Raw genomic sequence first — 15,000 nt, 5'->3', positions numbered from 1 at the left:
TGCGCAGGTTTTGTGGCAAATCGTCCGCTTTTACAATATGAGGAAATAATTTATTAACTGCCAAGGTGGTTATGTAATCTGGTGACCATTGGCCTTTTGAGATATCAAAATTCGGGAATTGTTTTATTAAGGAAGATTGTTAATTGATTGTTAATCTTCTTTCTAATATTTTCAATCCTTCTCACTATAGTTCTGACTTTGGGAGGATGATCGAAAATCAATTGTCCAAAGTTCTCCATTTTAATAACAGATGACGTTTCGACTTCACAGAGTCATTATCAAAATAATTACATTTATCACAACACAATTACACAGAACACAACAATTACATTTTTCCGAACTGAACAGTGCGACGTCTTTCCATATGCATAGAAAGACTTACAGTGGAGAGTGGTTTGATGACCTGGATGATCTGACCCGACTTGATCGCCTATGGTGATGGGGAGGGGGAGGAGTAGGGGGGTTCGGGGCGGTAGGCGATGCGAGAGGGACGGACATACTACCACCATTGGTGGGATTATTTCTCACATGTCTTGATGAGCTATTGAACAAGGGAATGGCAGTAATCATATTGGATTGTATATTAATGCTAGGAGCCCATTCCCTGATATACATAGCCTCTAGCATCCTTAATTCTCTTACATCATTACATTGAGTAACTACTTCAGTGTTGTTAACAATGGTTGCTCTATCGAGGGAAGACTGGTGTTCGTGCTGAAAATGATTTTTTATGGCTCCCTGTTGGAGGTGGAGTGTTAGGCGACGGCTGAGACTACAGGTCGTAAACCCAATGTATGCATTGCCAGACTAATCATTTTTCATCACTAAGGAGCAAGTGCGGGGGTTCTTATAAAAAATTACCATACGTAAGACATGGCTGTCTTCCACCGGTTTGCAGTTCCTAAAGACGATGTCTTTAATACGTTTTTCGTCTTCCCTGTACGAACTGCTAAAAATATTTTGGTAGTAAACTGTGATCTTTTGCTGACCTGGGGAGTACTCAGGGGCACGACGGTCTAGCAAGTTTTTGGTGATATGATCAAAATCTGTGTTAGAGTAACCATTGTTAACTAACATCTGACGTAGGTGCTGAAGTTCGGCATGCAGCAGGTGCCATGAAGAGCATACCTTAATTGCCCGCCTAACGTATGCCTTTATTACCCCTCTCTTGTAATCTTGTGTGCATTCACCCTCACCATTCATGCACTTACCCGCATTGGTAGGCTTGCGGTAAATGGAGGTAATAAAAGCATCTGAAGTACCATCTACCATTACATCGAGGAAAGGGAGTCTGTTGTTCTTATTCAACTCCACAGTGAACCTTAAACCAGAAATAACTTGAAGGTTAGATCTGAGCTCCTCGAGTAACTGTAGGTCATCAACACACACAAAAATGTCATCAACATATCTACGATACAAAATTGGTTTGGTATGGAGGTTATTTACAGCTTCTTCTTCAACATGGGCCATGAAAGCCTGGGCAAAGAGGACCCCTAAAGGTGATCCCATGGCAACTCCATCTTTTTGAACAAACAGATTACCCGAAGGACATCTGAAAGGGGCCTCAGAAGTACAGGCCAGGAGCATATCTTTCAAGATGCTTTCAGGGAGTTTAGGGGGAGGGAGCACAGAGTGTCGATAAACAAAGTTAAGAATGATATCAATAGTTCTAAAAAGGGGGACATTTGAGAAGAGACTATCCGCATCCAACGAAGCCATGATGCCATTAGGCCTATTAATTCTTAGGATGTCAATAAATTCATCAGTGGATTTGAGAGAGTAAGTGGTGGGGATGTAAGGGGTGAGAATTTGGTTTAAGCGTTTAGCAAGAGAGTTGGTAGGGGTGGAAATTTGAGAAATAATGGGCCTTAAAGGGTAACCTTCTTTATGAGTTATTACATTACCGTAGAAATAGCCGGGGGAGAATCACCAGTAACAAGGTCAAATTTAAGGTCACCTACTACAGCGTTGGCAGCGTGGATGAGGGAATTAACCTTAGATTTAAGTTTAACCGTGGGGTTACTAGTAAGTGGCATAAATTTTGTAGGATCATGTAGTAAATGATTACACTTGTCAATATAAGTGTCACGGTCAAGGATAACATATGAAGAGGCTTTGTCAGCTTTCCGGATAATGATGTGTTCGTTATCACGAAGCTGCTGTGCGGCTTCGCGAAGCCGGGGAGACAAAAGGCCGGGCGCACGTCGATGTCTGGTCTTTGTGCTTTCCGCTTGAAGATGCTCTTGCAGGTCAGGGTTAATAGAAATTTTGCCTTCACGTTCAAGTTTACAAAGATTATCATATAATATATATATATATATATATATATATATATATATATATATATATATATATATATGTATGTGTGTGTGTGTGTGTGTGTGTGTGTGTGTGTGTGTGTGTGTGTGTGTGTGTGTGTAAATCAAAGTAATTTTATTTCCAATATCTACAGACATAACAGTAACACATAGTATAGCACGGTCTGTCGAGTTGTAACTTCTAAGGCACACAGATTTAAATGAAAACACTGCTTAAGTAATGAGTATAGATTATCAGTCAAAGCATATGGGTGGTCTGAACAAAATACAAAATACTAGTCAGATTACAATAGGCACCACTGTTACAATGAAGCCAATATAATATCAAACTCCTAACATAAGTACAGTACATCTAAATTTGCACATGTAACATATAACTTTTATCTCCTTTTTTAAATTTGATTAAATTACTCCTCTGACCAGAACTTTGTATATCCCGAAGAAGATTACTGAAAAAATCTGAACCAAAATTTATTATACTACTTTTAAATAGTTTTATTCTGCATACAGGTAAAGATGAATTTACATCCTAGTATTATAAGAATTCTATCTAAATTTGAACACTGAACTGGGACCCATTGTTTTAAAGATCAATTGCAAAGTGAAGTATTTATGTGTATGGAGGACAGTTTTTAAATGTTCCTAGATTTGTATATTTCATCTGTTGAATAAATTTTCTTTTTATTGAAAATACATCGAAAAAACTTGTTTTATGAAATAGTTAATTTATCTAGAAATGATGGCCAAGCACTTGCCTATAATGAAACACAATTTTTAAGATGTGAATAGAAAAGGGTATATATAGCATAAGCTCATCATAGCTTCCTCAGTTAGAACATGAAGAACTGTATAAGATACCTGTTATTTTCGATAACTTTAAGTAAACTCTATTAGTATATACATTCCAATTTAAATTGTCATCAACTTTATCACCTAGAAATACGGTAGAGTGGACTTGGGTTAATTGTTCACCATTTAATAATACAAACAGTCCACTCGTGACCTCAGCTCAGTCCACTCGTGATCTCAGCTCAGTCCGCTCGTGACCTCAGCTAGAGACCTCGTTTTTCTGCACAGACACCAGCTAGTGAATACCTGTGAATTTTATATCTCCGAATAGTGTTAAGTGATTGTGTTGTGTTTTTGTAATTGTATACGTATAGCGCTATACAGTTACAGATATAAGATAAAGTGCAGGGTTCTATTTAATTTCAAAACAGTTTTCTGTTACCGTATTCCAAAGGTAGGAGAAATAGTATAAGGTAAGCAGAGTAAGCTTCGCGTATTTAGTTTATTAGAGACCGCTTTGATTTTTTGTTGTTGTTGATTTGTATTTTCACTTTGCCGTTTTTATTGCTAAAGGGGGAGCGAAATGGCTTGTGAAGGTTGCGTGAACCTAGAGGTCCGTCTCAGGATGTGTGAGGAGGAAATTCGGCTTCTCAGGAGTGCGCTCCGTGAGAAGAGTGAACCCTCCCCACAACCCAAAGAGCGTTCCACTTCTTCACCTACTGTCACTGCCATGAGCGAGTGGCGCTCCGTGGGGTCCCGTTTGTCGAGCCCGCGTTCGGTAGACGTGTGCCCTGTGGAGCAACCGCTGGCTCTAGTCAATCGTTTTGCTCTACTGGAGGATGAAGTGGCTGAAAACCAGGAGTTCTTGGTGGTGGGGGACTCCATGGTTCGAGGCTATGACGACATCCTGCAGCGAAAGACTAAGCGACGTTGCAAGCTTGTATGTCAACCGGGCCGTGGGATCGTTGATTGTACCCGGTCCATCAGGGAGCAAGGACGGAAGAACACGGTTACGATTGTACATACGGGTAGTAACGATGTAGGTGGGGTGAGATCAGAGGAGCTTGTTCGGAATTACAAGGTCCTCCTTCAGGAGATGAAGGAACGTGGGAGCCGTCACGTAGTCTGTGGGATCCTCCCGAGGATCTACGCAGGTTCGTGTTGGAACAGTAGAGCCATAGGGATCAATGATAGGATATCGCAGTTGTGCACACAATTGGGATACCACTTTCTTGATCCTTGGTATCTCTTTTCTAGGCGCCATGACCTTTACGCTTCTGATGGGATCCACCTTACCCGCAGAGGCAAAGATGTTCTTACAAACCTCATTGTGGGAGTTTGTAATGAACCAGCTCCTTTTTTAGGGTAGAAGGCCAAAGGGAAGGGGAAATAGAATGTACTTGGGAAAACAGTGTAGAGTATAGCATTAATGTAGAACAATGTACCAGTATAGGACAAAATATAATTTTAGGATATAATGTCGCTAGAGGACGAAATGTCACATTAGGATATAATGTCATAGGACAAAATGTCGCAATGGGATATAATGACAGTGGAGGACAAAAGATCACGATGGGAAGTAATGGTAAAGGAGAACAAAATATCACGATAGGATGTAATGATAATGGAGGAGAAAATATCACGGTAGGATATAATGTCATTGAAGGCCAAAATGTAATTTTAGGAAGGGATACCGGACAGAATGTCAATGAAGGCCAAAATATCATGATAGGATGTAATATCGCTAGAGGACGAAATGACACATTAGGATGTAATGTCTTAGGACAAAATGTCACAATGGGATGTAATGACAGTGGAGGACAAAAGATCACGATGGGAAATAACGATAGTGGAGAACAAAATATCACGATAGGATGTAATGATAATGGAGGAGAAAATATCACGGTAGGATATAATGTCAGTGAAGAACAAAATATAATTTTAGGAAGAGATACCGGACAGAATGTCAATGAAGGCCAAAATATCAAGATAGGATGTAATGACAGTGGAAGACAAAAGATCACGATGGGATGTAATTATAGTGGAGGAAAAAATATCACGGTAGGATATAATGTCACTGGAGGACAAAATATAATTTTAGAAAGGGATGCCGGACATAATGTCACTGAACGACGGGAGGCCGGCGTGAATCACGGTGACGTAGGGGGACAAAATGTACAAAATAGATCGGATGACCGTAATCGACCAGATGTCCGTGATGGGGGAAATGTTAATTTTGATAGGAGAAATGTTAATGAGGCATTGAATGTCAATGAAGGACCAAATAATAATAATATAGAGCAAGGCATAAATAAAAAACAAAATGATAATATAAGACATGATATTGAAACTCAAAATGTGTCAAAAAGAAATAATCAGGAGTTTCTTAAAACTATGTACTTTAATGCTCGTAGTATTAGGAACAAATTTCAAGAAATACAGGCGTATGTCAAAAGCGAAAATCTCGGTATGATAGGAATAACTGAGACATGGTTAAATGGTACAGAGTTCGAAGCTGAATTTAATATTGCGGGATTTAAACACTTTCATCAGGATAGAAACCACAAGAAAGGTGGGGGTGTTCTATTGTACGTTAAAAACAATGTTCATGCTTGTGTTTTAGAGAAAGTGAAACAGGATGCATATGACAGTTTGTGGGTTGAGTTAACCCAAACAAATGGACAAAAAATGAATATAGGTGTAATATATAGGCCAAAGACATTATCATTAGCAGACGACAAACTGTTATTTCAAGAACTGTCTAGTTTCTGCAACCGGGATTTATTGATAATGGGTGATTTCAATTTTACTGACATTGATTGGATGACCCTTGAACATGGCCATATAGGTAGTCGCTTGATTGATTTTCTTGGTGACAATTACTTAATTCAGCATGTAAAAGAGCCCACAAGATATGGAAACTTACTCGATTTATTGATCACTAGCCGCGAAAGCATGGCAACTGATGTAGAAGTCGGTGAATCTGTTGCAAATAGCGATCACAACTTAGTCAGATTCAAACTCCTAAACAATTTTAGAATAGATACTTGTGCTTCTAAAATACCCGATTTCAGTAAAGCTCAGTTCATAGAACTACGTCAGGAGCTTCAGCTTACAGATTGGGAGGAAAAATTAAACGAAAGGCCTGTAGATCAGATGTGGGAAATATTTCAAAATACGCTCACTAAGATGATTCAAACTTACATTCCTTTTAAGGACAGACGTCCCCCAAATCAGGCTCGCCCAAAGTGGCTCGACAAAGAAACTGAAAAAAGTATTGCTAAAAAGAGACAGGCTTATAAGAAATATAAGTGCTCGGGTGCATCTAATGACTATGAAAGTTATGTATCAATACAGAGAGATTTAAAAAAGACAATAAGAAAAAGAAAACGACAATACGAAATGAACATCGCTGAGAAATCCAAAGAGAATCCCAAAGAATTCTATAGTTACATTAGAGATAAAAAGGTTGTTAGGAATCACATTGGTCCACTATTATCTGCTGACGGTCAACTTGAATATTCAAATGAAGGAATGTGTAATCTCTTAAACAATTATTTTAGCTCGGTATTCGTAAACGAAACACCTCAAAGTGAATTCCAAACTGAAACCTGTGAAAAGTCTGGGGTAAACTTACTCACTACGGTAAATATAACAAAAGAAACAATTAAAAGGTGTATAGACAAACTCAAAGTTAATAAAACACCAGGGCCTGACGGTTGGCATCCAAGAATCTTAAAGGAAATGAAAAATGAGATTGTTGTTCCATTAGAAATTATTTTCAAGAAATCCATCATATCCGGAGATGTCCCAAGAGAATGGAAGCTAGCTAACGTTACTCCCATATTCAAAAAAGGTGACAAAAAGAAACCAAATAACTATAGGCCTATTAGTTTGACTTCGATCGTAGGAAAAATAATGGAAACTATCATCAGAGATGCTATCGAATATCATTTAGAAAGTAACCGTTTGATAAATGATAGCCAACATGGTTTCAGACGGAAACGTTCTTGCGTGACTAACTTACTCGAATTCTACAACACAGTTGTCTCGAATTATGACAAAAGAAACAATATAGATTTAATATATCTAGACTTTGCAAAAGCTTTTGATACCGTCCCACACGAAAGACTACTTACTAAATTAGCTTTGCATGGAATAAGTGGTAGCCTATTAGGTTGGACTAGTAATTGGTTGAAAGGTCGAAAACAGAGAGTTGTTTTAAATGGAAAAACTTCTGGATGGAAAAGTGTTGCAAGTGGAGTTCCTCAGGGTTCCGTTCTTGGGCCACTTCTATTCATAGTATATATAAATGATATAGACCATGGACTAAAATCTACTGTTTCCAAATTTGCTGATGATACAAAACTGTGCGGAGTGGCAAATGATCACTCAAACCAATTAGATATTCAAGAAGATTTAGATAAATTACAGCAATGGTCTGAAAAGTGGCTAATGAAATTTAACACAAGTAAATGCAAGGTAATGCACATAGGTAAAAATAACAGCAAGTACGATTACAAGTTATTTGGAAATTCGTTAACAAAAGTGGATAGTGAAAAAGATCTCGGCGTAATTATCAGTAACGACCTCAAATCATCCAAGCAGTGTATTTCAGCCTCTGAGAAAGCAAATAAGATTCTGGGATTGATTGCGCGATCTTTTGATTTCAAAAGTCCATCACTCATTAACAAGCTATATAAATCGTTAGTTCGTCCACATTTGGAATATGCTGTTTCCGTATGGTCACCGAATCTCATTAAAGACATTGACAGACTGGAAAAAGTACAACGGCGAGCCACAAAACTGATTCCAAATATCAAAAATAAATCATACGAAAATCGACTTAAGCACATGAATCTGTTTTCCCTAAAAAAGCGTAGACTCAGAGGTGACTTGATACAGGTCTTTAAGATTTTAAAGGGAATTGACAACATCAAAAGTGACCAAATTTTCACATTGAATGAGAATCAGACAAGAAACAATGGTCTCAAACTGTCCGGAAATAGATTCAATTTGGAAGTAGGTAGAAACAACTTTGCCAACCGTGTAGTTAATGAATGGAATAAACTTCCTGCACAGGTAGTGCAATGTAGTTCAGTTCGAAGCTTTAAGAATCATTTAGATAAATACCTAAGTAAGATGCTGTAATTATTATAATTTATGTTATATTATTTGTTTTTGTTTTGTTATAATTTGTCTGTCTGATTTTCATTTATTATTAGTTATACTGTATGTCAATTTATTATCATTTACTATTTACCTGTTTGTTTGTTATTCAACTATACCAATGCATTTATTTATGTATTTTAATTGTTATTTACATTGTTATAGTTGTAATTTATTATTAATTTTTTTTTTTTTTTTTTTTTTTTTTTTTTTTTTGCATCCGACCTAGATATGGATCAAAAGGTCTCCTGTCGGCATGCTTTGCCTTTGTAATCCTTTGTAAAAAATACATTTAGCAAGGGTTTTTTCCCCTTTACAAGGAAGGTAGCCAAAGTCAAAAGGCATCATTTCATTCCCACTCATGTCATCTCCATATACTCCACGCCTATTCAGCACCCCTCCCTCCCTCTCATACTGGCTCCTCCGGGATGACGGGATATCCCTACATCTCGCTCATCGCCCTGGGTCAAAAGCGATGCAGCAAGACACAGCACATCCACAGCAAGGCCGCTTCATTTAATCGGCGACACTCCCCCCCTCCCCCCCGTCCCTTCATGCAGTAACATTGAAGGCGGGGAGAAATCCCTTGGGACTGCGTCAAACTATCATTCATACATAACTGCTACTTAACCCTCCATCTATTCTTCACCCACTCCCTTCCATGCATCATAGTGTAATCCATACACACACATTCTTCTGCCTTTTTCCTTCCTTCCTCAACATATATTCCCCTCTTGCTCAACGCCCCTTTTACCTTATCCATCCATATCATCCTCGATCGTCCCCTCATGTTCACTCCATCCACCTCTGGCTCCCACACTTCTTTTATTAATCTTTAATTCACGCATTCTTTCCATGTGTCCAAACCATCCCAATACTCTTTCATCAACCCTATCTCCCATCTCCTTTTCCACCCCCGCTCTCCTCCTCACCTCCTCGTTTCTCACTCTATCCATCCCTGTAACCCCCCACCATACTTCTCAGACAATCCATCTCAAACACATGTAAACTCTTCCTCTCTTATGTTCCATGTCTCTGGCCCATGCGGTGCTGTCGGTACAATCAATCCTTCATACAATCTCCTCTTAGCATTCATTCCCAAATACCTATTTCTATTTCTCCTTTAAACAATGCAGTGGGGAAAACTTATCTTTTCGACCTATTTTGAAAGAACATGTAATCTGTTTTGTTAACATTAAGTTTCAATTTATATGGTTTAATCCAAAGATCGATATTACTAAACTCGGTAGTTGTAATTTCGTGCAATGCGCCTGTATTTACTTCTTTGAGTAATAAGATAGTAACATCAGCGTAAATAGTAAAGTCAATTTTGGAGCTAGAATTGAATATATCGTTTATATATATTAAGAAAAGTGTGGGCCCTAAAATAGATCCTTGTGGTACACCTTTGCTTATTATTTCATCTGACGAATATTCTTCATTGCAATAGACTCAGTGTTTTCTATTACTCAAATAGCTCTTTAACTTCATACATGTATGACCCCTGTGACTCCTAAATGATTTAATCTATAAAGCAGAATATTGTGATCTATGGTATGAAATGCCTTGGATAGGTCAATGAAAATACCAAAAACCAAAACATTCTCCTCCAATTATTTATACACGTGACACACATATTGTAAAATACTCGTTTCAGTTTAATACGGGCTCTTAAAACCTTGCTTTTATATAAGGAAGAGGTTATCATTTCCAACATATAAGATGAAACGAGAACATATTATCTTCTCATATATTTTGAATGCTGGGAGGAGAGAAATTGGTCGATTTTTGTTTATTGGCTTTTTATCACCTGATTTAAATAAGGGAAGTACCTTAGCTTGTAATTGATCTGGAAAATACCCTGTTGCTACAGAAAGATTAATTGTGGGAGTCTAGGGAACACTTGTCAAATCAGATGAAGATTTTAGTAATGTTGGAGGTGTATCATTGTAACAGCCTGGGGCCCATCTGTCTTTAGAGGTACGAGAAACTCAAGGATTCATTCCGACGCATTATCTTTATTGGAAACCTTAGTGCCGATATTGTGCTTCTACAGACTATGATCTCATGATTATTTCACCGCCATGGCTTCTCCATAACTCGCTGCCTACTATTTTCATCCAAGCATGGTCAAAAGGGTTCCCTTCGGCCTGCTATGCACGTCTTGTTCCCGTGACAGACCGCTACCAAAAAGGGACACCTTAAGGTGATATTTACCGAAGTAGTCTACGTCACCATTCTGTGTATTCAGAGGCTAACAATTCCAGTACTTTATAGTAACCCATACATGTCCTCCTTGGTTCATAATTTGACAATACTCAACAACACTTTGTTGGTTCCAATACAACATATTGTCATTGCACATTAACACATTTCCATAACATACACTTGCACTACTTTCTATCGCGGAACAATACAACAGGAGCGTAATAGAATCAGTGGTTTACATTCCTGAGTTACAATACCATCGTATTACAACATAATTTCACAACATAATGATATCATACATAATGAACCAATACAATATGACTCAAATCCAAATTTGTAACACTTCCAATATCATATTTTATACATCGTGAATTACATACTTTAAATCAAGACGTTATACGCCATGAGTTGCAAGCTTGAATCATGTAATTGGCATTCACATATATAATGAACCAATATAATATGACTCAAATCCAGATTTGTAACACTTCAAGTATCACACTTCATACATTGTGAATTACATACTTTAAATCAAGACATTATATGCTGTGAGTTGCGGTTAGCTTGAATCATGCAGTTGGCATTCACAATCATGTAATTGGGATTCACATATATAATGAACCAATACAATATGACTCAAATCCAATTTATAACACTTCCAGTATCATACATCATACATCGTGAATTACATACTTTAAATCAAGACATTATACGCCATGAGCTGCAGTTAGCTTGAATCATGCAATTGACATTCACAATCATTATACAGTATCCTGGTGCATTAGTCTGAAAACAATTTAAAATACGTTTAACTTCATACCCATAAGTGGGCAACATCTATACTGAGAATTCTGGAGCATTTGCGAGATAATTCTTGTAACTAAGATTTGTAGTATTAACATGTATATTGTTTTTCAAAAAATATTCATTCAGTGTATTCGTAATGTCCATGTAAGGAGGATTTAATGCAATGTTACTCTTATCAACAGAACTTGTTTTTCCTAATGATGAGTTAAGTACTTCCCATTTTTTTTCTAATAGCCTGATTACAATATATAACACGATATTTGTCTTTGACAAGCAAGTGTTCTTTGCCTACTATTTTCATTGCAAAACAATAGAAGATGTCTACTATTCCTTTTAAAAGTTGCTTTTGTGGCTTTTAGAATTATTTTTTGCCCCAAGATGGCTAAATTTCACAATTTTTTGCCTTTTTTGAACAGAAAAAAAAAAACATAATATAAAATTTCTGTAACAATTGTTTAGGATTAAGAATTTTTTCTTAATTTGCGTGAATACAACAAACTACTTTCAAATATGGGCCCCCAAATACAGTCTCACATCCTTTTTCATTGAAGGATCCCCGATATCTTTGTTCATAGTTCATTATATCTTGGTGGAAGCGCTCCCCTTGCTCCTCTGAATATGCTCCCATATTCTCCTTGAAGTTGTCGAGCTTAGCATCTAGGATATGGAACTTCAAGGACATTCTGCAGCCCATCTCACCATAGCTTTTCACTAAAGCTTAATCGATTTCCTTATAGCTATATGCCTTGTTCTCATTTTTTTTTCTCTCTGTGAGCTTCTGTAGAAATTCTAAGCATTCCATAAATTTTATTATTTGTGGTACAACGAAGATACCAGCTTTCACCTTTGCCTCTCAAAGCTCAGAAAAGAAGTCTTGAAGATATTTGAAGACAGCAGACTGTAACAAACTGTTCTATAAGACTCAGTTTGATGTGTAGTGTAGGAAACAAAACTTTTTGAGGATTCACCAATAGCTCATGTTTGATATTGTGTGCTCCCATTGCAGTGTGAGTCCTTGGAGGCCAGTACCTTCTCTGGTAATGTGCTGCTCTGTCTCTTCTGTACCTAAGCCAAAGAAAACAGGAATTCTTGGAAAACCTTTGCAGTCCCATCAAGAAAAACACCATCTTTAAGTCTCCAATAACTTCCCAGCCATAATTGTTGTAGTTCAAAATTTCCAATAGAAGCTTTATACTGATGTATTCCTCCTCAAGATGAACAGAATAAGCAAGAGGCAGATACTTATTTCCATTGTACAGAAGGATAACTTTCAGGCTTTTGGAGGAGCTGTCAATGAAAAGTCTCTATTCATCTGCATTTCAAGTAATTCCAATAGTATCAAGTAAGATTGGTACATCATTGCAATAGCATAGCCTGTCCTTTGCAAAGAAGCTGGAGAAAAGTTCGTGATGTTTTCTTTGGCTGGTCACTTGCACACTGTCATCAAGTAAATCCCTTTCCTTTAGCATAGAAATCAAAAGGTCACCATTTGAATTTTTCAAATCAAGATCTCTGATAAGGTCATTGAGGTCTTTTTAGTTTGAGTAATAAGGAGTGTAAGAAAATTCTTTTATATACGAGAAATTTCTTGCTAGATATGGTCAGTTCAAGAATGATCTTATTAAAGTAAAAAACACTTTCTAACACTTCATATTCTTCCTTTGTTTTAATTCATTTGTAAAATTTCAAAAGCAATTATTAGATAAACAATTGATATTTTGCAAAGGTCTTTACCTGACATGAAAAACAATAGTAACCCATACTGTAACTGAATAAGGCAAAAACAATGGTATGGGGCCAAGGACAAGAAAAAAAAGAAAAAGAAAATGTTACCTAGTGTTATTAGTTAATTGCTGTTTATAACATAGTTGTTGTTGTTCTCTATGATGATGTTAGTTTATTTCTGTAATTTCTATGCGACTCTCAATAGGTAAAAGGCCATTTTCTAGCAAGTCGCTTTAATCTTTTTTTCAATGCAAACCTTTAGACCAGTGGTTCCCAACCTTTTCTGGGTTGAGGCACCCTTGCCAAGCCTTTCAGAAGTCCCCGGCACCCTTATTAGAAAATCTAAACTCTAGTTTGTCAGTATTTTATTGATTCAACATCAGTGTAACAAAATTTTGTCCCTGGATAATATGAAAATACTCCTCTTTACACTGATGCTGCTTTAATGAACAAAAATAAATGACAGAGAGAGTCGGTGATACGAAAATTATTTTTGCCCTCAATTTTGGCGGCACCCTCCCTCAGTTGATCTCACGGCACTCCTTGGTGCCGCGGCACACCGGTTGGGAACCATTGCTTTAGAGCTTGTGTGATATGTCAAATTATTTCTTTCTTTAAAATCTCCTTTGCTATCTTAATGGGAAAATGCTTCTCAAAAATTTTAAGATAACTAATATAGAAAATATCAAATGACTCTTTTGGACGAATTGAAGTAAGTACATCATTCCAATTTCCTAAATCAAGTTCGTTAGTAAATTGCTAGTGAATGAAGATATAAATCTTTTCCTAATAGTTATGGGCTTTTTGTCTAATATCACCTATTCTAAACTGAGAGAGTATAGGAAAATGGTCGGCTATTTCAGTGTCAATGATATAATTACCAGTATCGATATCCTGTTGAGTAGTTCAAATATGATCAATTAAAGGTACCGAGCGATGTAATGCTAACTAGTATGTGATTCACCATGGTCTTGGATCACGTGTTATTAACACCCTGATGAGAGCTTAGAGCTCGTATGACCGATCTATGGTTAATACTGTGACCTTACACACACACACACCCCGAACTCCCCGCCAACGAGAGATGGAGTAACAACCCGCAGCACAGCGATACTGAAATTATTTCAGCCCCGGGTGGGAGTCGAACACAGACCGCCGTAGTGGCAGGCGAGAACTCAAACCACTACGCAACGAGGTGGTGTTTGTGTGTGTGTGTGTGTGTGTGGGTGTGGGTGTGCGGGTGTCTGTGTGTGTGTGTGTGTCTGTGTGTTTGTGTGTGTGTACGTGCGTCCATCCCACGGCCGGAGTTTTGGTGGTAGATGTATAAAATTCAGCATTTGTGGGGACCTTGTGTCCAGAGACGATTTTAAATTTGGTCCTTTTGTGGTAATGATGGCTCGAATTGTGGAAGAAGTAGGTGGTAGAAGCTGTTTCGCATTAATAGTAATACGGCTGTCGATCGCTGACCTACACGACCATGTGACGTAATGGAGTCACGTGACCCAGACATGACGTCATGGGATACAAGTGCCCTGAGTGTGACGTCATAGGGAGTCTGATGAGACTCGGACCGAATCACCAGCGAGACCAAGAAACCTGACGGAGGCTTTGGTCGGGCTGACGGTGTAGACAGACTCGTCCGAGGAGAAGGGCTCGCCTCGATAGAATCTTGTGGCGCCAGTCGGGCCAAAAGGTGCAGCGCATGTGGGTGGGTGTCCTGGATTGGTTCAGGTGGTGGCAGAGTCGGAGTCGCTGGCGGCACAGGAGTGGATGTTGGGAGGAGGCGGATGGTCGTAGTGGCAGAGGACAAGGTGGTGGCACACGTTCATCGCGATGCCAGGAAAAATGGCGCCCATGAGATAGAAGGAGGATGCGATAAATATTTCCGTTTGTAAACTGTACGGAATCCGTATAAGTTGAGGTCATTTCTTGCCAATTTTCCGGACAGTCGCCAAGCTTTTTTTTTTTTTTTTTTTTTTTTTTC

Source organism: Oratosquilla oratoria, chromosome 2, assembly GCF_046742065.1.
Source record: "Oratosquilla oratoria isolate Oo_2021 chromosome 2, ASM4674206v1, whole genome shotgun sequence".
Taxonomy (NCBI): domain Eukaryota; kingdom Metazoa; phylum Arthropoda; class Malacostraca; order Stomatopoda; family Squillidae; genus Oratosquilla; species Oratosquilla oratoria.
Note: the sequence above shows the minus strand (reverse complement) of the source record.